General features: G+C 46.4%; 1 protein-coding gene across 4 annotated transcripts in view; it reads left to right on the plus strand.

Moving 5' to 3' along the window:
• The first annotated feature begins 505 nt into the window (after positions 1-505).
• Positions 506-27,617, plus strand: part of LOC135388252 (plexin-B-like) — a 119,549-nt gene continuing 92,437 nt past the window's right edge. For all 4 annotated transcript variants that reach the window (XM_064617677.1, XM_064617678.1, XM_064617679.1 and 1 more), the window contains exon 1: positions 506-931. The gene's annotated coding sequence lies outside the window, so the exon portion shown is untranslated. The remainder of the gene's footprint in view (positions 932-27,617) is intronic.

A 27,617-nucleotide genomic window follows, 5' to 3' on the forward strand; every position in this document is an offset into this window, starting at 1 on the left:
TCTATCATCACACATCCAAAATTCTTCACCAACAGCTTCCTTTTCGAACACCGCAGACGGGTTGCAAACTTTTTGATCCACGACCAAAAAACACTAAACCCATCACATCCAACGCATACAGCTTTCCCAACCTTCCACCGACTCGCAAAAAAACGGCGGCATGTTCTTGCTCCATACTCTTCAAAAACCGCCTTGCGCGAAAAGTCCGGAGACAGCCACGCAGGCCGCGATCCTCAACCACGCCTCTCAAAAAGCGTCCCCCCCCTCCCCCATGTTCCTCCTCAAACTCCTCTTTCCCAAAAAAGAGGAGGGGCCCCTCGAAAACAATAAAGCTCCAACCGCTCCACCAAAAGGAAAGAAAAAACTGAGAAAAATCCCACCCAACAGCTAGTGCGAAACTAGGGGAAAACGACGCTCCCTAGAGTTTCTCCTAGGGAATCCCTCTAGGTACCAATTCTTCCCTGGTCCGCTTGGAGCGTCCCACTCGTCTTGGCGTCTTTTCGACGCTCGCTCGCAGTGCTTTCGCGGGCGGCGTTCGAGACGGGCGTGTTGTCGTTTGGCTCCTGTTTGGATGTGCATTATACGCCGGTTCTTGTGGATGCTCGACTGTTCTTGGATGATGTGTGTATTTTCAACATGTGGATTTCATCTGTGATTTTGATTTGCTAAAGGCATCGTCTGCTTTAGGATATTCGTCTGCCAACGTTGTGGTGTGTTAGCAGGAGTCACTTGTTTGAATGTTGGTGCGACCCTCTTGAACGGGCCTGTGTATCAGTCACTCCTGACATAAGTCGTGACAAAGTTGTTGTGTGTTTTGAGGAACAACAACTCCTCCAGCGACTCGTGGTGCTTCGTCAGCGTAGCGTCTAAAATCCTTGGATTTGCGTATGTTCTCCGATCTCAGGATTTGAAAACTTCTGTCTTTCGTGAGGTAAGGATTGGTTCTCTTCATGTATGACTTCGCGTCCCAACATCACGCTTGGGCCCAAAATGCCAAGAAAGCCCACACTTTCGTCCTTTTTGTGACAAAGAGCAGCGTTTGATAGCATAACGTTCAAGTGACAACTGCCTATAGTTTGTGAGGAGTCTGCTTCTCGTTCGGAAATATAACGGTCGCTCATAACACATAACAAAACTACAAAGTATAAACTATACAAACAACTATAAAGAGCATGCCATTATGACTCTGAATTCCAAATAGGTCGTTCTTCAAAGCCCGTCTTCACTATGGCTTTCTTCGAACATGCAAATTAGCCAGCCCGCGGCAGGGCGCATTATCTTTCAAAGGCAGCCTCCTTTACTACAGTCACGACGCGGGTTAACGCAGTGTTTATGTGCTATTATTTAGTCAGCTAGAACAACCAGTTCGCATTTCTAAAGGGCTTACATAGATGATAGGAGGGCACCGAGAGCCAATAGAGCTAAAAGCATGGTCACGATAAGCTCGCCGAAAATGATGAAGGATCCTGCGAAGCCATTTCATATCGTATATCATGCTCGAGCACGCTAGATTTGTATTGTTGGTACACATATCTTTGCAGTGTCACTGCAGTTTAGCGTTGTAAATAAAAAAAGAAAGCATTACGAACGTGGATTCTTTCTCGTGGTCCTGAGCTGTCCGGCATGTTTTTACTTGTTGGGGTTGCGATTTGTCGTCTGCTTTCGAACGACAGCTACGAGCATATCCAACGTGAAAAAGATGTCCTGTTCGCGTCGTCTGCGTAGAAAAACATTGTGTTGCAGAAAAGCATACGGCGCAGTTCGAATGTCGTGCATTGCTCGTTCTTGCTTTCCGACAACACGTTGACGGATTACCTGAATAGAAAGTGTTCTGATACGACTACGTTCGTGTTAAGTAGTCACAGGAGCTCTGAAATTGCGCATCCGATTGCCCACATCCAGTCCACTGTTTGGAGATTGGGCACACCTGCGTTCAACATCATTAGGTTACGCGGAGAGTGCTCAGTTCCATTAGCTCCAGAGTGCTCGCAGAGGGACAGCGTTTGATTGAGTTTTGCAGACTGCATTTCCCTCACAGGGGCTCAGCAGTTCAAAGATAGAAGACGCTTGGCGTATTTACTGTGCAGAAGCGGTGTTCGTTCCACCATAAATACCCTCGCAGACGGCGGGTGACTTGCTCGTGTTCTCTATATCGTTTGCTAAGATTTTGGCGTTGGTAAATACTCTACAATCGATTCGCGTTGCTACGCAAGAGAGGCACCCAGTGTTGCAGTACGAGCATTGTATACGCCTTCCGTTCGAGAAATTCCGCTCCTCGGTTATCGAGTGCATTTCAAGCGGGCTGAATTACATACGGGCGGTTTGAGAACGACATCGCAGCGAATTCCGTAACTTCTCTAACTCTCATTTCTCACTTGCGAACTTGTTTCGTATGCTCCTTCGTATTTCAGCGTTTCGACTTGTCGGTTCAAAGACGATGTATTTGTTTTATTGCTGATATGTGAAAGGCCGAACTTGGGCATTCCTTTGATTGGCGTCAGATAACGCCCTCGACAGTGCTTCAGAATAACGCAGAACGGATGCGTTATTCACGTACTGAAACGCAGTGCAATGTATTACCCGTATGCCGCATTGAAACCCTCGAACCATAAGCTATCATTCAACTTGAGGTGCTTGGGTGGCGGAAGCAACGTTTTATACCGCTTGCAAAACGCCGCAGCGAGCAAGCCTCAAGTTTCATATCAGTATACACTCCCGTTCCTCCAGAGAACACGGACGCTTCCGCTGTGGCAAACCTTGCTACTCTTATGCAACAATTCTCGCCGTGCTCGTTCTGCAGGAAATCCTGAACAGAGCCTGCATATTGTTTCCACGCGCTGCGGTGTTTACGCGTTCGTTGTGTCTGTCAGAGGAGTTTGCGAGAACGCATTGTTCGTGTTCGTCAAGCGTTGCGGGAAGTCACGTTATTCGAACCCGAGGCCTGAATTGTTACTGCTCACGCTGCGAGGCACGAATTGTCACAAATAATCTGTAGTGGAGACAGGGACGTTCAGTGGCGGCGATAGGTTTCTATATATATATTTTCTACTATCTATCCTTTGGGTGTCATAGTACTGATACTGAGTATAGAAAGGTAAATGCATGCCAAGGTCGTGCTGAAGACTAGGAGGTGGTGGCTTCGAATCCTACACTCCTAGAAATGAACTTCACCGCATAGCACGCTCCGAGTCAAACATAATCTCGGATGATGTCGTTACCTGCCCAGATTTGTTGAAAACGGGAAGCGTATGCCTTTTTTGTGACACTTGTGCTGTTCATAATTGTCACACAAACACACAAAAAAAAGAAAGAAAAGGTGAACCATCCACTGTGCTGTCTGAGGTTTTCCCTGGTTTTTTCGAAGACTTTCTAGACGAATGTCGGCACAACTCCCCGTGAAGTCGGCCCAAGACGCACACTAACTCCCCGTTCCCCACTCCTTCCTGCTGTCCTTTCTCCATCTTTCCTCATCTGTACGCCGCTCTTACCCACAGTTGCTTCGCAGCGCTAACACGGAATAAAAAAGACAATCTACACCAGGCTGTACCACTGGGACAGGATTGCGCTGCGACGGTAACGGAAAGTCATTGTTATCTGCTCAATAAGTGTGAATGAGTGTCTGTTGATTGATAAGGGTACTATCAGATTATTTGCTCATACTGGAAAGGACGCAGAACATATGATTTCCGCACCTCACATTTTTTAACCGTCCCAAGGTCCGGATAAAGTCACGCTCTTGGTACCGGTTACCAACAATCACTGGTCCTCCAATCCTGTCCTAAGCGACCACGAAACGCATGCTTCGGGACACATCCGAGGAAAGAGACTTTTACGGCAGCCTGACAGCAAAAATCGTTTTACAAATCCCATTTGGGCAGCCTCAAAATAAGAGGGGCCCCTTCAGGCTACGGAGCTTCTCCCAGCCCTCGGAACTCGACGAGACAGCTCTGTTACCTTCAGGATTTCTATGCGTGCCCTTGGAACAGAGAGCGGAGTTCAGGCGTTGTTTATGCGCTGCGATAGGCATTGTTTTGTTTGGAAGCGGGCGAGCTGTTGGTACTGGATATCCATACTTGGAATCCTGACATTGACGGGTGTCTGGTTTGTGTGTTTGAAAACACACTTCGATTGGGTCATACTGCGTTCGTTATAGAGGTCGCGTCGCATGTTGTTTTACCATGTGCATAGTAGTGACAAGATAACATTTTCTTGCCGGTCCCTGGCACTAGTGGAGGTAGCACATGACAGCAGTGACAACAAATACGTGCAGTGACACTGAGTAAGGAAATTTGCCACTTAATTTTGTTAATGTAATTTGTTTCGTTATTTTAACACTCGTTAGTGTGAAATAGGAACTCACATGGCGATGGGTCAATCGTGGCATTACCTCATTGTCCATGGCATGAATGCTTCATGGCCTGATGATGTCAGTGCACAGAAATACCACATGATGGCGCTTTAGAGCACAGACCGGAATGTGCACGTATTTCTGCGAGCATCTCTCACCTCCCCTTTGGGAGAAGTAAAAGTCGGGGCGACGCCTTCGATATCTCCCTCTTTCTTCTCAGAATTAAATTCAAATTGAGAGAAAAGTCAGCCATGGGGCACGCACCCTCTTACCCTTCCACTTGGCTCGCGGCTGTCATTGTGACCCCAAACGCTCGACAGTTAGTTAGTGAGTTACTGAGAGTGAGACTGGGAATAAACCCTTTAAGAGTCGTGGCGGGCACTTCTTTAGCTCGATATTAACGGCAGATCTCGCGGAGACGAGCACCGAAAATCTAAGTGGTGGGGCACTCCAGGTACGCTCAAAATCCTCAAAAGAAGAAACGGCATAAGAAGAGCAGGGGGGGGGAGGGGGGGACCGATCAAGATTCTCAAGTCGAGACGCGCTTGTCACGCCTTTCCTTTCTTCCCCCCCCTTTTTTTTCTTCTTCCAGGTATATTTCTTGTCGTTATTTACTTTTGCCGATTTACAGTAAGTGGGGGGCGATTCCGCCGCACGAGGGAGAAAAAAATGTCTCTCCTTTTCTCGGTTTTTATTCCGTTTGCGCTATTTGAGTCGTCCGTCGTTTTGGAATGCTCGGTCATCCGTTTTATGTCCTCCTTTTCCCGGTTGGCCGTTTTTCTTGCAGTGGCTGTGTTGGGCCTGCGTTGAGGGGGATGGGTCTCGTCCGTGTTTTTGGAGTTTGGGAGCTCTTCGTTTGACGACTGACGGCGTTTTTCTTTCTTTTTTGTTTTTGTTGTGTTTTTTGCTTGGGAAGCTTTCTGCAGCTATTGACGTGGGAGAAGTATGAGCTCGGTAGTGCCAACGCAAGCTTAGGGAGGAGTGAAGACGTGGCAATGGGCGATGCAGTTGTGTGCAATGCTGGGAGGAAGGGTTAGGGGACGAGTCGCACCTTGGTACCCGCACCCGACCCTGTCCCTTAATTCCTCCGTGCAGTAATTTGTTTTCGATGCCACTATCTGTTTGCAACGATTTATTGCACATTCGGATGTGAATGTATGCGAAAGGCATTAGTTCGTGACGGGTGGAGAACGTCGTTCGCGAATGATGGCAGTGACGATCCGTAAGGTATTAGGACTGCATCGTAGCAGGGCATATGCGTCCATTATTCGCTATTGGTAAGGGCTGTTGAAGACAGTGTGGAAACTAAATTTGCTTTTTTTTCTGCCATAACTGCTCGCGATCAACTGGACGCGATGTGATTTGTTCAGAGCGCACTCTGAACAAATCGATGCGGAATGAGTCTCGTGCGCTGAAGTTGACTGTGAACCAGGTTATAGTTCTTTGCAAATTATGTGAAGCCGTCATTTTAATGTAACAGATAAATAAGCACGCTGAACACATATCGTGATATGACTTTCGAATCTTGCTTTTTCTTTTTACTGTCTGATACTGATGTTCTTTACTACGTGCCTCCTATAGGGTTTATTCGCATGACGTCATCCGTGGGAGGGCGCCGCTGTCGCTAGCAGATTTGCCGCCATAATGTATAGGTCCCTCAGGTTTGGACAGTCCAGCTACACGCAGATCGCATTCGCCGTGCATTTAGTGGTTTCAAAGTTACTGTACTGTGTGGATATTATTTCTACAATATTCAAGTAATGTCCATGTTTTCAACGTTGACAAACCTTAAATAGCACATAGCACCGAAAGAAAACCGGAACAAAACTTCGAGGGACCTACCCCAATGGCGGCGATTTCGGTTTTTCGAAGCTAGCGCCCTCTGGAGGGATGACGTCAGTGATGACATCATAAACTCTATTGGGAGCACCCAGTTCGTACCAGTGCAAGAAGCGAATGAGTTGGTTCAAACTGATTCGTTAAGCGGAAGCCACTTTTGTGAGTTGTCATTATACGTTCCCGTATCGAAGCGAACAAAATGACATTCAGCGTTAATGTAATTCGCTAGAAATGACGTTGTTTCCCGCGCTAGTGTGATATTAGTCTGGCTCCCTTCAATACATGGCGACACCGACCTCGCTTGTACAGCTATTATTAGTATTGCTCCAGTGCAGGAGGGTGTAGACGAGCCACCACAATAACATCACCGGTCTAGCGAACATTAAATAACTATCCGCTACATTAGCCATCCTTTCCAGATCCTGCTTCGCGGCTCGAACTAATCGCCTGAGCAGTAGAGCTCACCCATGCAGCTCATTGCACAGAGACCTGTCAATGGCAGGACTCTCGGGCGAGCGCAGTATACCAGGTGAGGAGAGACGCGGCGCCGTGGCAAGCTCCACCTAGTGACGACGCATAAAAGCCTCTGAACACCTAACAAACGATGCGATTTGAGTGATTCACGAAAAAGCCGGAACTCGATGACTTTTCCGTGAGTTATACATGAATACATTTACATATATATACATTATTACATATATTACATATACATATATATACATTTACATACATGAATTTAATCAGTAAAGTTTCTGTACATACAATGGATGCGAGATGAAATAATTTTTAAGGCTGTGCGAATAGTGACTTGAGATTCAAAGCAAATTTCGAGGCGAATAGTTATACAACCTAACCCAGGACATATGCAGCAGATACAGGGTGTTCAAAATTAAGCTTTTATGAGCGCTACGCAAACACAGCGATGACAGGAAGCCGGATGATACCTTTACGCTACTTGTGTAAGAAACAAGCGCTGCTAATTATGTAGCACCTGTTTCTTACTCAAGGAACAGAAAAATAGCACCAGTTTTCTTTTTGTTCGCCTATTTATAAAGTGCTAGTGAAAGCTTAATTTTGAACACCCCGTATACGGATGTGCAGCACGTGTAAGTGACAACGAGTATTCTTATACGAAGCAGGATTTTACTATGTTATACCCTCTCTTGTAGCGTCTTGGGGCTTATGCGAGCAGCTTCGGAACTGTTTGAATTTGTTTGGTGGAGAATAAAAGACATCGATTCGATTTGAAATCTGAATTGAATATACAGTTATTGAATCAGGTCAAAAACTGGGCTGTTCGGTTGTTCATCTTTAAAATCGCTAAAAAAACAGTGACAGGGTTACAACAAGTGACACAAGCGACAAACAACAGACAAAAAATACAATAAAAACACCAGCCCTTTGTGTCCGTGTCCCTGTAACCCTGACGCTGGGGTGTTTATAGCGATTTTAAAGATTTGATTATTCGCCTGGGTATTCGGAAAATCCGAACATTCGCAAAACCCCCTAAATTTTAGAGTAGCTGGAGCATCCTGCAGCACTCTGAAGCGAACCTGAGGCGGGAAGAAAGGATACCAAGTAAATATATACAAAGAAAATTCATTGCACGAATCTGATGGTATGTACAATGAAAAACAGTGTTATATACAATGTGTGGGGAAAGAATAGTTACCATCCACGACACTAGAGTTCATCCCAGTTGTGATAAACCTGTGCGTGGGGGGGGGGGGGGGGGGTCTGATAGGAAGGTTGAAAAAGCGGACACCGAGCGGGCGGTTTTTGGGTTGTTTCTTCTGGCGGCAAGCTAGGAAGGTCCGCTGTGGTTGTTCGAAGGCAAACTAAACCTTGTTTGATGTTTCCTTGAGCTTCTGTGTTGCTTGTGCGTTCGCGTGCCGAACAGACGGGCTGCCGCCCGGGGTTGTGGGAACTTAGGTTTCCACAAATGACAACCAGTGAAGCTATGAAAAAACATATAAAATATAAAGCGTATATAAAATATATAAAAACATAAAATATAAAGAAAATTTATCACATTGATCTGATGGTATGTACAATAAAAAACAGTGTATACAATGAGAACCAGTGAAACTATAAAAAACATAAAATATAAAACGTATATAAAATGTAAAACATAACAATATAAAACGTATATAAAATGTAAAACATAACAATATAAAACATGTATAAAATGTAAAACGCATAAAAAGATAATAGTATATAAAGCAAATTTATTACATTGGTCTGATGGTATGTACAATGAAAAATAGTGAATAACAGTGGCATATACATTGAAAAACTGTTGAAATACAATTTGTTGTTGCAAAAACTGTTGCAAATACAATGAAAACCAGTGAAACTACGAAAAAGGAAGAATTAACAGTGAAGGAAACTGTACAGTACTAAAATCGTGTACAGCCGCTATTAACACACACAGAGGGGATCACTTTATATAAAACTCGGAAGGAAAAGTGAGACCATCTTTCATTTGATGCGTAAACTCCGCATGGGATCACTGGCTATGGACAATTCAGCGGTGAACAAAAATAATTAAGAGTTTTTCACAGTGGAAACGGTGGCAAGCCACGTCAATGAGAAGGGATCCAAGTAAAGATGGGCGCTGCATGTACCCCGTTCTCTTTATTTCCTCGGCGGCGCTGACTGTAATCTAACTCCGCGCCGCGTTCCGTTGTGGGCTCTTTCTCGATCCGTCTCTTATCTCCGAAACCCCGTTTGTCATCTCTGGCAAACTTGTGCGGGCTCTGGTGCGAGACAGACTCAAGAGAGAGAGAGAGAGAGATAAAGTGACCTTGCATTAGTCCCGAGTTTTCACAAGAGAGTGCTGTGTCTACTCGGTATCTTTGCAGGCCTTCTGACGGGTTCCATTTTGTCATGTTTTTGTCCCGTTGCGTCCCATAAGTGCACTTCGTGCCATGGTCTTTGGAGTGGTCATGCTTTAAAGGGATCGCAACGCGAAGCTGTACATTCGTCTGACAGCTTGTTCCTAGTACGCTTCCGATACTTCTGTTGTACCTTGAGCAGCTTTTTAGCGCATCCGGAATGGACCTCTACCAGAGAAACGTCATCATGACGTTGGTAGACAGACTGAAACCGAAACAAATCGGAAGGGGAGGGCTGGATTCCACGAATGGGCACTTGTTAGCTGCCTCCAACGTGCGTTGTTCAACTCTACCAAATTTTGGCGCTGTCGAGCACTATGACGTCATTTGTTTACAAACAGGGGGAAGTCTATTTAAAAGATTGCTTCGCTAAGAGAAAGTTGCGAACTCCCTCATCTAGCAGCGATGACACCCCTTGTGGCGCCATCTCTCGAGAACGCACGTAACAACGCGAACCATCTCGTCTGAAGCCACTTTTCCTTTCACGCATTGTACCTAGAAATTTCGTGAGTCAAGCCGCACGACGTTGAAGATGCACGGTTTCTGCATCCAGCAATGTGAGCGAGCCGTCCGGCTAGGGGGAAGTTTTTGCACACGGCAGCGACGTTCACTTTCTGGTCAGATTCACGCAGTGGCTGATGACTATGGGGAGCAGACGACGCAAGAGAGAGAGGCAACCAGAGGGCGCAGATGTTCATGCGAGGTGCACTACGCAAATTAAACAGCTGAATAGCTGTAGGCATTCTTCAAATGAGGTTTAATAGTAATTAGTCATCTGCCTCTAATGTGTCACGTAGTACTTCACCATCACGTGGTACCTGTCCGCCAGTCCGAGGTTGTTTTGCCTCTGGCCTTTCCTTACTGGACTTCTACGGGTGCTATGATCAGTAGAAATACGCATCTCGATAATTCATTAATAACGTATGAAGAACTCAGAATCGTACGCTTGTGTGTGTGTGTGATCAAGAAGGCGGGTACATCGTGGTACGTAAAAACATTTCGGGTGTGTTCAATTTTACAGTCGTTTTAACGCTATCTCTCGCTGGGGGGGAACAATTGAAAATATACAATTATCATAATCGTAAGAGCTCCGAACAGAACTCCGACCTGTCGTTGTAACCTCTGTGAAGTGGGGGAGGGTCCTGTGGCTACCACAGGGAAACATCCCATGTCATCGTCACTTCTCCTTCATTTATTTATTTTGTGTTATTGTTGTAACTGCATAAGTGTCACAGAAAGGCGTACCCTCTCGTTTTCAACGAATCAGGAGAGCGAACCATGTCAATCGGGATATCAGTTGGTTAGGAGCGTGCAAAGAAGGAGGAGGAGAAGAAGACGAAGACAAAAGACAAATGGTGAGAGTTTGAGTTTGAATGTAAAAAGAAAAAGAAAAAAAAAGAGAGAGAGAGACAGACAATTAGGTTCAAGGCTTCAGACCGAAGATTCGCAATCTCAGCAAAAGGACGCAGCAGCTCTCGAGCTTCAGCGTGAATTTCTGTTCCGTATACAAAGAAAAATACCATATGTTGTCGTGAAAAAGTTTGAAATCGACGATTTCAAATTCTCCTTTTCTTCTTCTCTTCTGTGCTTTTCGCAGAATCCGGAGTTGGTGCCGCATATTTTTGACGTACGTATATTAGAGACAGGTAAAGGAGCAAAAATAATTCGTCCCTACTTGTCCCACTTTAAGCGGAGAAAAAGAGATAAATGAAATGAAACGACAGTAATGCCTACAAACTGACGTTGTCGTCAATTAAATGCGAAGCTAATGAAAAAAAAAAAAAGAAAGAAAATGCACCGAGAGATTTGCCGCTAAATTGGGAGTCGTCGATTTTGCTTTGCTCCGGTGAGCTCATTAGGCCTGGCGGCTCCCCGTAGTGTGCATCAGTCCACATTGGGGACGATGAAGAAAAAGAAAATGTACACTACAAACAAACCGGAAAAAAAAAGTGAAACAGAAAGGCGAGGGTAAACGGGCCTAGCCGCGGCGCGGCGGTGTTTCAGATCGAATACTAATTATTGGCCCTCAAACGGCGAAGCTTATTCTGACTGCGATAAAATGGCACAGAAAAGTATCCAGGAGGGCTCGTGACGTATTGCATATTGGCTCAAAGCGGAATTCTTTTAAGGTCGTGTGTATAGTATTGATTCGGACGGGAAATGCGCGTACCAGTTTTGAAAGAATGTTTGGACGTTTCCTTTGAGGGTAATATTCGCGAAAGCCTCCCAAAAAAGGAGTATGTGTGTAGGGTGGGGGTTGGGGGAGGGTTGTTCAAAGAGAGGTGGTTACAACTGTTGACAGGAATGTTGTAACGAATGGGTCTCAATGTTACTGGAGATTACTTTGGGGACACTGTAGCGAAAAGTTTGTGAGAGTGTTGTATGTGTAGTTCAGTTCATTTTCGAAACAGGGATGCGGGATCCTTTCAAGCATAGTTTTGTATGCGTTTCACTAAAGAACGCCCTCACTGATGCAGCTTTCACCAGCTTCGTTTTGGTCTATGAATTCGTTGTAGAGTGCGGTACGCAAACCGCGCGAAACCTTTTCCACCAGGGATCACTTCTTTTTGGTGGACAATACCTCCGAAATACTGGCATAAATTTCTCAATGTTCAGAATACTGAACGTGTGTGTCTGCGCATTCATTAGCTTGCACCTGCGATGAAGTGACATATTTCGCGGCAACTCATTATGCCGGGATTTATGGGTGACATGTAGTTCCAAATCAGGGACTATAGCACACTTTGCACCTTGGATTTAAGCAAAAACTTGTCGAAACATTCACTTGTGAATCATATGAACCCATAAAAAAAAGAAGAAAAAAGCAAGATTTGTGGGCACGTCAACACGACGAAGCTTGTACACCCCGGTACCACCTTTTTTTACCTCACACTACAGCTCTCACAGCTCTCGTTTGTTTTTACGGTGTCCGCATTACATGACTCGATGTGGCCCGGAACAGTACCGCGAATCTCCGTACTATGGAGTCGAACTCGCCTTATATGCCTCTCTCTCTACGCGAAATCCTAGAGGCCTCTGTGAGTAATGACCTCTGCACGGAGGCGCCACCGCGGTCAGGCTAATTTCGCCCCGAAAAATAGCTTCTATTGCGCCCTTCTCAACCTGCATCTGTGAGCGGTTGCAAGTTCTGTTGCGAAATGCGTATACTTGGAATATAAAGCTGTTTTTCACACGCGCTTATAACGGTACGCTTTACCTGTGGTCTGCGAACTTGCACCGTAATATTATTCGTGGCTTTAGGTCGCTAGACAACCCGTGAACTTGCACAATGTTAAGTATCGCAGTAAGCGGTGTCCGGATATGCTTTAGCAGAGGAATTCACTGGCGTGCAGATCGGAACTGTTTGTGATGTGATGTGATAGAAGAAGGAGAAGAAGAAGAAGAAAAGGGATTTAAGTCAGACTGGCTAACCGCGGTTAACACTGCCCGTGTGACAATGGTATTAGCCGCAGTTAGTTGAAAAAAAAAACGGGGGGGGGGCAAGAAAACCCAGTAGTTGGGGGGCTGGAGAAAAACATCCCGAACTAGTTTCTTTCCCCTTTTTCCTCTCTTAGACCTGGAGTAGTTTGTCCCGCGGCGAGCGGGCTCACATCTCCATTTTTCCCCCTACCGTCATCATCCTGAACTTTTTTAAATTCCGTGTTAGCGCCGCAAAGCAACTGTGGCTATGAGCGGCGTACAGACGTAGACACATGGAGAGAGGGCAGCAGGAAGGAGTGGGAGACGGGGGGGTTAGTATGCGTATTGGGCCGACTTCAGGGGGAACTGTGCCGACATTCGTCTGGAAAGTCTTCGGGAAAACCCAGGGAAAACCTCAGACAGCACAGCCGGTGACAGGATTCGAACCCGTGTCACCTCCCAGTCTCGGCGTGGAAAGCGATCATCCTAACCACTGTGCCACGGGAGCTGGTCATCCTGAACTAGTCACAACCGAGGGATCAGAAAGTGATAGAAAATGCCAATCAGACGCGTTTCTCCAAGGAAACGTAGGAGCGCTTTCAGTGCAGCCGCTTGATGGTTCAATGGCTGAGGATTCAGGAGCTTTACAAGGTCAAATGGCCGGGCGTCCAGGAGAGCCAAACTTGCTTCTAGTGGCCTGCGACTGTCGGCTTACTTGGAGCACCTGAGGAGGATGTGCTCTTTGTCCTCGACAACGTCAGTATGGAGAGTGTGACTTGGCCAGGAATTGCTTGTACAAGGACGGCCATGGTAGACTCAACACTTGCGGGTTTTACATGGCAGGATAATTGGATAACTTTAATACTGGCTCCGTGGAAGGCTAACGAAATTAATGAACCATTCCTAATCTGTAGATTTTTTGTTATTGTTGAATCTTCGTCCCTTGTGTGACCGTCTGGTGGGTCAGTGGAAACCTGGCTGTGGAAAGTTGGTGGTACAGCGAACATCGTAGAAGCGATCGAAGGAAGGAAGCCCCAGATTGATTAATCGATTTATTTGAAGAAAAACTAGAATAGTGATTTCGGCTTCACTAGTGTGAGACCAGCAACTCCACATCACGGAAACAGCAGAAGCCTCAGAACCACATCCGCAACGGAGTGTTTCTCCCCGTTACGAAACTGCACCCGCAGCACAAATTTCGTGGAACCCATTCCTGCATCCTGGCATGCGCATCCAGGCATCGCAGTAAGCGGAACAAACAGGTACCACCACCACCACACAACGCCATGCCCGCATGGAAGGAACTTCGCCGCTCCTTTACGAAGGCACAGCGTCTTTTTATTGCTTTTCTTCTACCTTTGTTTCCTCTTTTCATTTTCTTTCCGCCGCTAGGCATCGGTTCATCCATATTGATGACTCATTTTAGCCGTGCGTTTCTTGGTGGCCGTCGCAGAAATTTTCGGCGCCGCTCTCAGCGTCCCATATGGCGTCCTGTGGCCGCGTCCACCTGTGATACGACGACTGCCGCGTCTTTGTTCGCCCGCGTGCGCTTGTTAGCTGATTGCTATCGCGTCCAGAAATGTTTTGCAGTTTGTTTTGCGATGATTACGTTTTCCCGTGTGTTTGTCGGTGCGTGATTGTACGTGGAGGTACCACATACAACAGCAGCTGGGGCCACGTGCGGATGTGTTATCGGGTGGAGGGATCGTGGGGTGACGACGAGGTGGAGCGCTTTTCGGATGGAAGTTGTTGAAATTAGGGAAGCATCGGGAAAATGCACGAAACATTGATGATTGATGAGCGCGACGATGGTGCTCGCGGTGCGGATAAGCCGAGAGTTCATTAGGTTTCTGTCTTCGCGTGTGCATCTCACATCCTGGGGTATTAGGAGGACCGTAATGATAAGCTTTCCATGCATGACGGTGCCTTACAATTGTGTACGTTATTCTTATATTCCTTTCACTGTCCTTTTCTTGTTCATCACATGTGCGGCTTGGCAAGCTGGGTCCGCTCGTCGGTGATGAATTCAGCGTTACTCGAAGGATGGCTCTGAGGTTGTCCCTGGGTGTGCCAGACAGACGTCAGCACTGTTTTCCGCGTGAAGCCGGCCCAGAAGGCACACTGTCACGACGCGCTCCTTTCTGTCCTCCTCTCTTCATGTGACCACGTCTGGACATAGCTTATGGCCACAGTTCCTACGTGATGCTAGATCTGAATAAAAACATCTCGTCCATGGCGACGTTTAACATGGCCTGCTTGTTCGTTCCGCTTTTCGCTCAGCATAATGGAGAGTTTTGCTATAGGGCACCCAAGCGGCTGTGGGGCTCTGAGGAAATAAGGACCCGTCACAGCTCATAGCGGAAAACATTGATTGTTTGATTGAGAAATAAAAATATGGAGAGCGGAAAACATTGATTGGCTTCTCTGCATATGCAGTAACGACCCTTCATTTCTTGGGTGCCTCACTCTAACCGGGCTTCCGTACTAGTGATACTGTATCCGATGGGATGTCGGCGGAGGAGAGGGAGGAGGGAAGCACGCGCCAAGAAGATATCGCGGAAGAAATTCCAAGAGTATCGGAACGACGCTTAAACAATCAATGGAATATTTGTCAGAAGACGCAGAAGGCACTGAAAACAAGGCTGCCAGGAGACGAGCAGCAGAAGGAGGAATATTCTGTGGTTGGCGTCCGGACAGTACCTTCCTGCGGGGCATACGCAAGAAGGCATGACGCAACACGCTCAGATGGTCACGTGCAGTCATCTATCTCTGACGTCGCTCTTTTCGCTCTCACATCTCTGCCGATATGTCATCCGATGAAGACGTTGGTGCAGAGAGTCGGTAAAATTCCCTAATAACGCTAACAGAAACACAACTTCACTTCCAACGCCGAGACTGGGAGGTGACACGAGTTCGAATCCTGTCACCGGCTGTGCTGTCTAAGGTTTTCCCTGGGTTTTCCGAAGACTTGCCAGACGAATGTCGACACAGTTCCCCCTGAAGTCGGCCCAGGACGCATACTAACCCCCCTGTCTCCCACTCCTTCCTGCTGTCCTCTCTCCATCTGTCCACGTCTATACGTCGCTCATAGCCACAGTTGCTTCGCGGCGCTAAGACGGAATAAAAAAAAACAGACACACAACTTCGCCTCATAGCAAAATTTCCATGTCACATGTCCGTACAGTCAGTAAACTTGAGCCGGATACTTTTGGGATGCAGGGTCAACAAACGCAATCGCACCTTCTGTGCACAGAGTTGGAAGACGACGGTGTTGGGACATGGAAGCAAAACGAAGTAAATTTCTAATTACAGCATGGTCGTCAGGCATGATATAATGCGAGCGATAAAAATGAAAAATGATTTCAGGAGTCGCCGCATCAAGGTCGCCATACACTGTACAGAGACGCCGGGAATGCCGATGCCACTCTAAAGCTTGTGTCACGCAACGGGCCATCTTGCCCGAGGGTGTCGCCGTCCGGTGACTAATGACCCGACTCGGACGCCCGAATAGTTTAGACCTCTCCGTGCAGCGCAAGCGGGACATGTTGACTGTAAATTTGCATTCTGCGCTGTCCAGCCGCGTCGCAGCTGTCGCCCTCTGGTTGTTTTATTCGGCGATCGGAAGGGCGTGACATACGTTAGGGCGAGCCGGTACGAGCGCAATTAAAAATAATGGCGACGTGCGTTGGAGAAAGAAAGCTAGGTGACATATAAATTTTGTAAGAAATGTGCTTTCGATGCAGCTGTCGTATCTGTCTCGCTGCTCGCGTGGCTTATATAATACGGTCATTTAAAAGGAAATCGCATGCAGGTCTTAATGTTGTGTTTGCGCCGATTGCTGCTCTATAGGGTAAAAATGAAGATAATGTTTCGTATGTTATCGGTTTCATGTGTTATCGGTGATTTGGAGTTCTATCGTGTTCACTGTACGGGCTCACGTTTTGATGTATTCTGTTCGGACAACGACGTAGAGAGCCGCTGGAACCGGTGTACTTTCATTATCTTATTTTATGTATTCAGCAGTATTCTATTTCAGTCGTTTCTGTATACCTCTACCGCACTGCCTCTTAGTATTTTATAGAGATGGGAAGAATCCATCATTTTCCGAGTCCGAATCTACGGAAGGCTCTGCTAATCCACGAATCTTACGAATCTCGAATCTTTCGAATCCTTTCCATAAAAAGAATCTGAAAAAGCCAGAGAAAAAACACTTACACTGAAAAGTGTTTTGAAGCAGAATATATGATATATTTGCTTAATGAAAAGCGAATTAAATAATAGTTCATTTTCAGGACAAAATATACCATATACTTCCGGTTAAGTGTAATTAATTTAACATGTTGTTCACCGACTGCAGGAAATACATAATTCTCGAGTCTGAATTGTTTTCACAAAACAAATCACAAATCAAAAGCAAAACATGTTACTTTAAAAAATTTAACGTAAGAGTTCCTGCTTGAACACTTTCAGTCCAAGACAACAACAACAGATAAATTAATGATGATGGATGGGGAACTTCGCCACATGAGAACAATGCAAACAATCAAACAAGAAAACACGCGCCGACCAATCAGGCTTTCGGTGGACTTCGGAGACGCCAGTTTTAAAAAGAAACAAACGAAACGTGGCTGGTGGATTCGAAAGATTCAATTCGCCATTTTGGACACTGGGATTCGGATTCCCGAATCTCGAATCCTTGTCTAGGACTCGAGGATTCGCGGATTCGGTTGGCACACCCCTAGTGTTTTATACAGGGTGTTCAAAATTAAGCTTTCACTAGCACTTTATAAATAGGCGAACAAAGGAAAACTGGTGCTACTTTGTTTTTGTTCCTTGAGTAAGAAAGAGGTGCTACATAATTAGCAGCACCTGTTTCTTACACAGGTAGCATAAAGTTATCACCCGGTTTCCTGTCATCGCTGTGTTTGCGTAGCGCTCGTGAAAGCTTAATTTAGAACACCTTGTATATGGCCTCCAGTATTCAGCATCAACACGTATAATCATGAATACGTGCAATAATGTCTAATATGAGTAAATAAAGGTCGAGGCAACACTAAGTAGCGCATGCGCAGTACGGACACGCACTCTTGTGTCGCGGAAGTTTCGTCATATCGTCTCCTATCATCTGAACGCGGTAGCGGAAGATGGGAACAGGCGTGTGTAATTGTTTCGTTGGGTGGCAGTACGGGTCCGGCGAACTATTTACCACGGTTTACTTTCGACAAGGTACGACGACATGCGTCTAATTCGCTATTGTTTCATGCATAATGGGTCGTGCGGTATAAAATTATCTTAGCTTTGCTCTCGGATCTCCGGTTGTTGACCTTTCTCCCGCCGTCCAGACGCGCGCTGCACGCAAATTACGTTCCCGCTGCGCGACGTCTGCTCGAACGGTAGAAACAACTGATGACAGAACGGCGCTAAATTTTGGGCAAATTGGCGCTATCTAAAGACATGATTGTGACTGATATGGTGAGTGACTGATAACGCTGGGAAGGCTGCCAGTGATGATTACGTGTCTTATGTTTCATGGAGGGGAGGGGGAAGAGCTGAAGTGAAGAACAAATGTGTATAATGTAGCGTTCAGAATGTTTGATACGCGAATACGATGTTACTGGTTTGTGGGGTCTTGTAAACCTGTAGGTGTAATAAGCGGTATGAATCTCCAACAAGCTTGCATCCGAGCCAAAAGGTGGCGCTGGGTCAGAAGCACAAATGTCTCTGTATCGCAGACACCCGAAGGCCTAGTAACAGCAGAGGCGGGAAGAATATCCCTCTATACGTGTTTGTGGGTATCCAACATCCTTCAGATGTCATTCGTACAATTCTAAAATTGAGACCATCCATGTGTCCATATCCATTATCCATACTTTAATTAACGACAAAATTAATTAGCGCAATATTGTAAGTAAACAGCTGATAGTTTCGGTGGAACACCTTCTATTCAGAAAAAAAAAAGACAGTTTTTCTAAATGTCTTGCTCTTCGAAACAACAACAAGAACTTTATCTTGACGGTAGTTATGTTTGTTCGTTCCAACAACAATTGTCGTGAAAGTCGAAACACAGCAGTTCTGTGCGGTGTTTTGCAATGCGTCGACGTCGCTGTTTCGAGAACAATTCGCCTTGTTATTGCGTGCCTGTGTGGACTATACGCCTGTGCGATTGCAGCAACAGTGATGGTCGTAAATATAAACGAGAGGGAACAAGTGCTCGATCAATGCTGTTAGTGGAACTCTGGAGATTAATAAATGCAGTCACATACATGAAAGGAAGCCTGCCGCGAAATATATCGGCGGTCTGCGGCGTAGAGAACGCAGTGCTGGCAACAGTGCGGTCACTTTTACTTTGTCACAGCAAAAAAGCTATAAAGAACCCGGCTGGTATGTATGACATGTCCAGACACACATCCTCCTTAGTTTGTTTTCAGATTCAAGAAAAAATGCCGTCCCCGTCCTATAATACAATCGCACGCTAAACTTCATTTACAACTGACTGTCATGCAGTGAGGTGGTAAAATAAATCTGTCGTAACAAACAACGGACAACACATTCACGGAGAGAAACGAAGACGTGATTGGTGTGTCCAGCCGGAAATAAAAGATTTGTGACATCGCGCCATGTTGTCTCCTGTTCCCCTCTCTTCCCACATCCCCCACCCCCTTCCATCGTCCCACGTTTCTAATCTCACCCATAGTTGTCCGACTGCCAGCACAGCCTCTGCCGTTAGCAGCGCGGGCAAGTATAAATATACGGGAACAAGCAAACGTCGTATTCTGGATGGCGCCGGCCAGTCGCAATTGAATAGCGGTGTCTGGCTCGTTAGTATTCCATAGTATTCTTCGTCAGAGTCCTCGTGGCGGGCGGCCATCTTACTTTGCAGCAGAGAGAGGGACGGCCTTTTGTGACACACCGCCAGGGGTCACGCTCGCCGTCGAGGGGTGATGCGGCTTGCGGTGGAATATCTGATTTTGTGAGAAGGGCATCTCGGTGGAGGTGTAGCTTTTTACGGGGTGGGTGGGGAGCTGATATCGCGGGAGGCTATTTTTGGTGTTGGGGACCGGCCCGCTGTGAGAGCTTTAGATTTGGCTTCGTTTGTGTAGTAACGGTACTGGAGGGATAAATCGCAGGAAATGACGTCATGGGTGCTGGACTAAGCGGTATTTTGCTTAGTCGTACGCAGGGTGCTCGATAAGTGCTGCGATAGCGTTTTGGATATTATAAATGGACTTTGAGGCCACTTGTGGGTTAGTCTGTTGACACAAGGGTGAGTGCGGGGTTGGGCGAGCAAAAAAGGAAAAGAAATGTACGCGGCATTTGAAGTGACTCATTATGAAACATTGAGCCGGGTCTGTTGTGTGATGGGATGATATTCTCACGACGAACGATGACTGCCCTGAATGCCATCAAGCTGTGGTTAGATTCACTTGAGTACTGCTTTTAATCTTGTTTTTGTTGAGACTTTCTGCCACTCAAACTCCTGAGGAACCCCTCCAGAAAAAGAAACAGAAACATTCCTAACAGAGCCTGCGCAAGAAGCATTGCAACCTCTCTTATGTCTGAACGTCCTACACATTACAAAACACTGTACCCGACCTCAGATAACATGAACACCAATTCGCGTCCTCTAATTGCCACGGTACAACCACAATGAATTCAAACAGGTATCCCCAGCTCACACATCCGCCATTACGCAACGCCTGCCAAAAAATCAGCGGAGTCACGCTTTTCCGTCCACCCAGTATGGGATGCAGACGACGTCTCAGCGTGACGTCATCTGGGTAAAAGAACGCCGGTCGACCAATCACCTCTTCGGTTCATGTCGTCTGCTACTTGGCGTTGATGGCTTCCGCCTCGCGGGAATCAATTCAAAACGCGACAACTTCTGTTCGGCGTGCTGCGCGTGATGCCATCAGCTGAGAGCCGCCGCAGGGTTGCTGGCATTGCAGACGAGAAATAAACCGAAAGAAGGATCGGAAGTCACGAACAGCCGTGGGCGGCCTGACGGCGGCAGGAGGAAGGTGTCGTGCGAAAGCAGAAGGGAACACCGGTTCAATTTCGGAGCAATGACTGAGATTTTAGGCTAAAGGTACCGTAAAACAGTGGAGTGCAATCTCAATTTATTGATTCGATAGCTGAGGTCCTCATGCTGTTACGTCGTAATTTTCGTCCCGATTGCACCCGTAGCTGTTTAGAAAATCAAAATTGAATCAAAATTGAAAAGAACGACCGATACAGTGTCGTACTTCGCATTACTCGTCGAGCACGACGGTAAAACTACATTGCATGCGTACAACACTGTGTCTATAAAACGGGAAAGAAAGAAAGGAAATAGGTTATGTAGTGTTGCGAATCGCTGACTTGGTAGCGTTGCCGAATTCCAACACCCTGGCAAGAACGAGTCGGAGGCCGAAGAAGCAGAGAAACAGCGTATATTTACAGAGGTTACATTGGGAAAATAGAACACAGTGGACCCGTAGGTGGCCGCTTAAGTAGCCAGCCGTCGTGAGAACGAGGTCAATCGGCGAGACAGTTCTGTGAAGCGGACCTTGGCCGCCTTTTCATCCCCACTTGAAAGGGTAGCTTGAGCGTTGGGGAAGATGGCTTCCCGCGTCCGGCAAGATGACCAAAATGGCTAGCAGCATAAGTCGTAACAGTAGCCATCGTTCAAACTGCTGCCGACGCTCTAAAGCACGTGCTCATACTTTCAAAGTAAAGCACGTAAAATATTGGTGTTAACAAAACGTGCGATTCGACTTCCCCATTAACCCGGCGTTCGCCATCGTCTCTTATGCTTCGAATCACAATGTGCACGGACTACATTACCCTCTGGCGGAGTGATACTTTTGTAACTGTAGCTCTTATATGATACCTCGGAGAAGACTTCTTGGCAACTGACACCGCCACCTTGGTACAGCTCTCGGCAAACCTGTTCAACCCTCCCCGATTTCTCTCCCCCCCCCCCCCCCCCCACTGTGAGCACATATTCAACTTCCCCAACCCAGACATAGACGCATTAAAGAAGGAATACATGAAACTTAATGAAGAGTTCGAACCACTACGCCACTATACGTTTTGCATGATATACGGAAGGCATAATTGCCTCCCAATTACACGACCCCTTATATAACCTCCACCGCGACCTGCAAGGAACACGTCTGTACTGTCTACTGGAATCGGCTCATGAGACCATCCTTCATCAAGCCGTAAGCCCAGTAATTAACAGACCGCGACACTTGTGACAGGCTGCATTACAACGCCAGAGGCTATCTTATAGAGCGACATCTTGCGAGCGCATCGCAATCATACATATGCGCATTGAAGAACTCACGTAGGTCCGTATATGCTGGCTTTGGATGTTTTATTATTATTATTTATTTTTTTTTTTTTTGTGTGGCCCGAAGCGAAGGTGCACAGTTTGGTTCATTGCTCATGCACGGATCGGGAGCACAGCGTAGGCCACGAAGAAAATGTCGTCGTTTCAATGGGCGGTCATTAAGTTGGTCATAATATCGCTATGTGTGTGCTTGTGAGGTGACGGGAACGTGTCTGGGAACAGGGTAGGTAGCAGAGAAAGACAAAATCGAATGACGTGAAAGGGTTTCGTAGCAGCGACCTTGAAGGGGCACTCAAGTGCAAGGATTTCATTTTGCGGAACGAAAAAAAGGCGTTACTTTGACACTAAGACAAAAGGAACTCAGTTCATCCGTTGCGTCGTTCGGGACTTATTAGCAGAAGAAACCTCAAGTTACGCTTTCCCTCTTCCTCTCCTTCTTAAGAAGGCAAACAATGCGCAGCAGGGTCCGATTGGTCTCCTCAAACGATTTGTCCAATCCTCGCGATGCGATCGTTTGAGGAAACCAATCGGAGGCCTCTTGGCATTGTCGCGCTTCTTCAGAAGGAGGGGGAGAGGGAAGCGTGCATTACGGTTTCTTTCGCTTATCAATCGCGAACGACGCAACGGATTAACACCGTTCCTTTTGTATTGTTGTCAAGGTAACAGAATCTTTCATTCCGCAAAGAGCAATTTTCGCACTTTAATTCCCCTTGAAAGTTCTGTTGTTATTATAGTGTAGAATTGGCTGTTCCAACATTCTGCGTCACCGTTTACCGTTTCTCTTCGGTGAGCGCGGTGCTCTCACGACAGCGTTTTATGGTTAAAGTCCCGGCTCATAAACTACGTCTTAGAGAGAGGAGTTTTTAGATCCAGTGATATTGATATTCTTCGATAACAGGGATTTTGACTACGGGTCGGAGCCGGCTACCTACACTTGCAACGCCTGAACGTTCTGCAGAAACGATCACACTATCCAGTTGTGCACGTGCACTTGACGCACAGCACGAATTTCTGGGTGTATATACAGGCTTCTCTCCTGTCTAAAACTCAAAGACCATTACTTCGGGTCCTCGCAACGTCTGTGTAATTAGAAATCACACACGGAGAACGTAATTTCTTTTCCGTTTCTTTTTGCGTGTCTTTTACTCATATATTGCTCTCAGTTATATAATTTACGTTTTACAACCTCTCGCGCGCGCTTATTTCATTCCGGCCAGCCAGTTTTACAACCGCGCCAAGCTATATTAGCCCTCCATTTTAATGCGCTGGGCGTTATCGCTCGCATCCCCGCCGCTAGTTCCAGCGTGAAACACTTTCTGTGTTTAAAACCCTGTGCCTTCATGTGAAAACGCTATCGCCATCGCCGCAGGACGGTCAGTGACCGGTTTTTTTTTTTCGCATTTATAACGAGCGCCCAAAAAGAAAAGAAATGAAACGAATGGCAGCTCTGTACGTATGCTGAATAATATGCGCTGGATGTTCAAAATAGGCGCGAGAAGCAGCGAAAAAGGCAGCAGTATCTCATTAGAATGAGCGAGCACGCGTTTTACGTTTTCCGGTGAGACGGGCGCGCGAGCGTCCGACGCGTTTACGACCTTATGCACAAATAGCAGTTGAAATGTCGCCAAGTTATCGCTGTACAGTAACAGGAAAACGGAGTGTGCTTGTATGTGGGTGTGAACGGGGTTCTAGTTTGTTCTTCTCCGTTGTTGGAAACGTGGGAAGTGTGCGAACTGAGAGGAGATTTCGCGGGCGCCGTTCGGCGTGCGCTGTTCTCGACACTTCGGCCCGTTCTGTCAGTGGCATTGCAGGTTAAAAATAGTAATTCGCAATCTAGAATCAGCAATTATCGGAGAAGCCTATATAGTGAGCATGAGCTCCAGGACTAAGCCTTGCCATCGTTGTCCGACCGCCGCATTTTAAGCGCCATCAATTGTGTGGACCAGTGATGTTTGTTTCTGTGTTCGGTCCATTCGTTTCTTACGCTCAGGGGTATGTTGCCAGCACCGCGAAATTCAGCTCATATTATTTTCCGCCATTCGTCGAACTACCTTATACACTCCAAAAAATGAACTACACCGCGTAGCACTCTCCAATATCAATGGGGTAGCATTCTGCTCAATGAGCGGAAGTCATCCCCATATCATCGTCACGAATGACAACGTTGTCTCCTTTGATTTGCTGAAAACGGAGGGCGTATGCCTTTTCTGTGGCATTATGCAGTTCAGAATTGCCACAAAAATGGCGTACGCCCCCCGTTTTTATCAAATCAAGGCAGAGAACGTTGTCATTCGGGGCGATGGTCGGCTAGGAGCGTGCTATGCGTTGAAGCTTTGTTCTTAGAGTATACTTGAAACATTGACACATTGAATCACAAAATCGTACACGCATATGTATCCTATCAATTTCGCCTCATTCGTCAGGAGACATAGACCGCCATCGGCCTCTAACGAAGCAAACAAGCACACAAAAACATACAATGCGTACTCTTTCACCATGACAACCTCTCCCTTTGTACGCGCACGCTCTCTAATCACCCTAAATGCCACACATACACATCCCAGACATCTACAAGATTGTGACCTTGCGGCAAGAGAGACTGACTGTGTTTTCAAAAGGAACGTCATTTGGAGTGGTCTCTTGTCATGCCGTGACGCTGATTGCAGGGTACGTGTGGTGCTCTCTGGTGGTGGTGCTATATACTATATACGCTCTCTGGTACCGTCACGCCCGCGAAATGGATGGGTTTTCATCACCCTAATGGATTGTTACACGGACGCCCAACGCGTGGACACGACAGTTCGTACGGATGCGGAAATGTGAAACTGGACGGATTCATAATGGGTTCAACTGGAATCGTAATTGCTGAGGAGGCCGCCCGTACGTTCGTCTGCTGGCGTCATTACGGGGTTTGGTTTCGTTTTTATATACGAAATTTCGTATATAAAATATATATAGGTACTTGATATTGTGTTGTGACGTATCGTGTTTAAAGGGACCGAATGGAGGACGTGCTGTTCGGGGTTGGACGTTGTTTGTGGGTCATCTTGTACAGAACAATCTTTGTTTTTCTGTGATGCAGTTTCTCTCTCTCTCTCTCTCTTTTCGCGTTCTCTTCGTTGCATGTCAACCGCATCGTATTTGCATTTCCTATTTGGATTTTCTCAAATTTTGTTAAAAGAAAAGAGAGATAAGACAAGATAAAAAGAATCGCTGCAGAATTGGTGTTTTGGATTATAGGCTCCTTTGCTCGAATAATTTATTCATTAATTTATTTGTGATGCTGTTAGTCTCCGTAGGGACTGTTACTGACAGAAATAGACTCGGGTAACAGAAAAAAAAGAACCTCCCAGTTCATTATACAAGCAAAAACATGAACAGGGTAATAGCGCAAGCGCGACGAAACTTTTGTAAGCAACCACGCTAGAGAGTGCATCAGTAAAATAAAAATAAAAAATAAGTAACGTAAATCATCAATATCTGTAACGGACTAGGGCATTCCGTTCCAGACATCAATTGCCAAAGGAAAAATAAAATACAATGGATATTTAGAAACGTCCAAACATGCGTATTGTGGCTTGACATGCCTGAACCGGCGTAATCTTTCAAATATTCCGTCCGAGTAACGTACTTGGTGATGTCAGTATTTAATTTTTAGCGGTACAAGACAAATAGAAACTAAAGTTTAGATATCTTGCGTCGTTTTGATAGGAATTCTAGTTGTTAGTTAGACATTATGATATGGCGTTAGGCATCAGAATATCACAGCACGCGTAGTTCATAGCAACGTCACTAGTATGTAGGGTTGCCATCTTTCGTAGCGAAAAATACCGGCTAAGGGAGAGGAGGTGGAATACAGGGAAAGGAGGAAATGTTCGCAGGAAAGTAAGTGAGGGGTGGACAGCATACAGAGAGAGAGAGAGAAAGAACGAGCGTACTGGCTCAAGACAACGATGATAATAATAATGAATAACTAAGAAAACGACTGGTGCCTACGGAGTTGGATCTGTGCTTCAGATTTATTCAAGCTGCAGTGGAATGGTGAAAGGAAAACCCCGTAAAAGCCCCTATGAAAGGTGTTGAGCGATTCACAAATACCGGCAAAAGGCTGCCGGTATCACCTTCCTACCGGCAACCGGCAGAGAGAGCAAATAACCGGCCGTGCCGGTATAATACCGGCGTGTTGGCAACCCTACTAGTATGACGTGCGCGTGATAGCGCGTGGTGATGAAATTGAGCGAGCAGAATGCGAGTGCAGGAAACGTAGGGACTTGTTCTGGCCCTTGTTCACTTTTTAGAAAACGGACAAAGAAAAGAAGCGCCGATATTTCGAGCAGACGCTGATCCTAAAGAACAGTCTGAGGCACTTTCATTTCCTTAGCAGCTCACTGGATTTTCTACCCGTCTGATGTGTTTAGTGTGCGCCCGTGCGGCGTATGCAGCTAAGTTGCAGACGCAGGCTACTATAGTTCGGAGGAATTGGTCTGGCCCGAGCAGACTATTACCTTACGGCGTCTGAGGCAGATGAGCCTGGACAAAATAACCTGGTTACCCGTTACGTAACTCTGAGCGATCTCGCTGTCTTATATAGCATGCCTTATAGTGAGAAGGTTGTTGCTGTGCACAGCACAACAATACTGGTCGCCCTATCCTGCACTTGCGCCGGCGGACCTGCCACGGGAACGTCGTCCATCATGGCGTAAACAAGGTGCAGCAAATCCAAGTACGGCTATAATCACGTTTGCAGCGAGGACCCGCAGAAAATCCGGACCCTTATAACCAGCCTAAATTATTGGGCATTATTTATCAGTAACCCCGGAAGACGGTCACCCAAAATGTTCCACGCCGCGTTACGAAGGAGGGTTCGTCGGAGCAAAAGGGGTGCAATTAGGGGTGTAAATTGAAGGGCCCTCGAACCTCGTCGAACCTGTATTCCGTGCGCAAGAATCATCGTTCCTATTGAGTTGTACGGCCAGATTTTGTGCTGGTTACGCGGCGAAACGCTTTGGGGGAAGATGTATGTAAATGTGTTGAGGGGAATCCGGGTGGGGGGATTTAATGTTTCCTACGATGAGGGGATCGTGGGAGGGAGAGGACGAGATGCAGGTGTTGGTTTCGTGATGGTGACGATGAAGGTTGAAAAGCATTCGGTTGAGATATGAGGACGATTTCTTCGGCTTCTGCAGAGGCCGTGTTGCGGTTCCGCGATCCTGGTGGCGCCGAGCTCATTTCGACATTTCATTTTTATTTTACAGTCTGTGTAGTTCTGTACTAGCGTGTGCAGCGGTAGATTTCCTTGGAACTGCGTGCTCACTATAATCACTCGTGACGAGGAAAGTCTCGGTTTGGGCTGTCGTCCGTATTGTATCTTGTTTGTTGCGTGTTGCCCACGTTTAGGCTCTCCTCCATCTCATCGTCATCATTTATTGTTGTTGTCCACCAGCACCATCATCCACCGCCATCTTTCATGTAGATCCTGTGCCGAGCGTATAAATGCGACGTTTCACGCCAGGTTTACGAAACCAATTCGGGTGAACCACAGAACGTGTAGACGAGAAAGCGCCCAAAATCATCTCCTGTACCCTAAACCAAGCTATGGGAGCGGCTCCTTGTAAAACCAAATTAAAGGAAAAAAAAACATAATAATCGCAAATATAAAAAATACAACAAAACAGAAAGACGAGGCATTTTTGACGATGCGTCGCGCCTGAACAAAAATCAGGCGCAAATGAACTAATCTCACAGAGCCCGGTAATTGTCCCGACCGAACCTTCTTCTT

Source organism: Ornithodoros turicata, chromosome 3 (assembly GCF_037126465.1).
Source record: "Ornithodoros turicata isolate Travis chromosome 3, ASM3712646v1, whole genome shotgun sequence".
In the NCBI taxonomy this organism is placed as follows: domain Eukaryota; kingdom Metazoa; phylum Arthropoda; class Arachnida; order Ixodida; family Argasidae; genus Ornithodoros; species Ornithodoros turicata.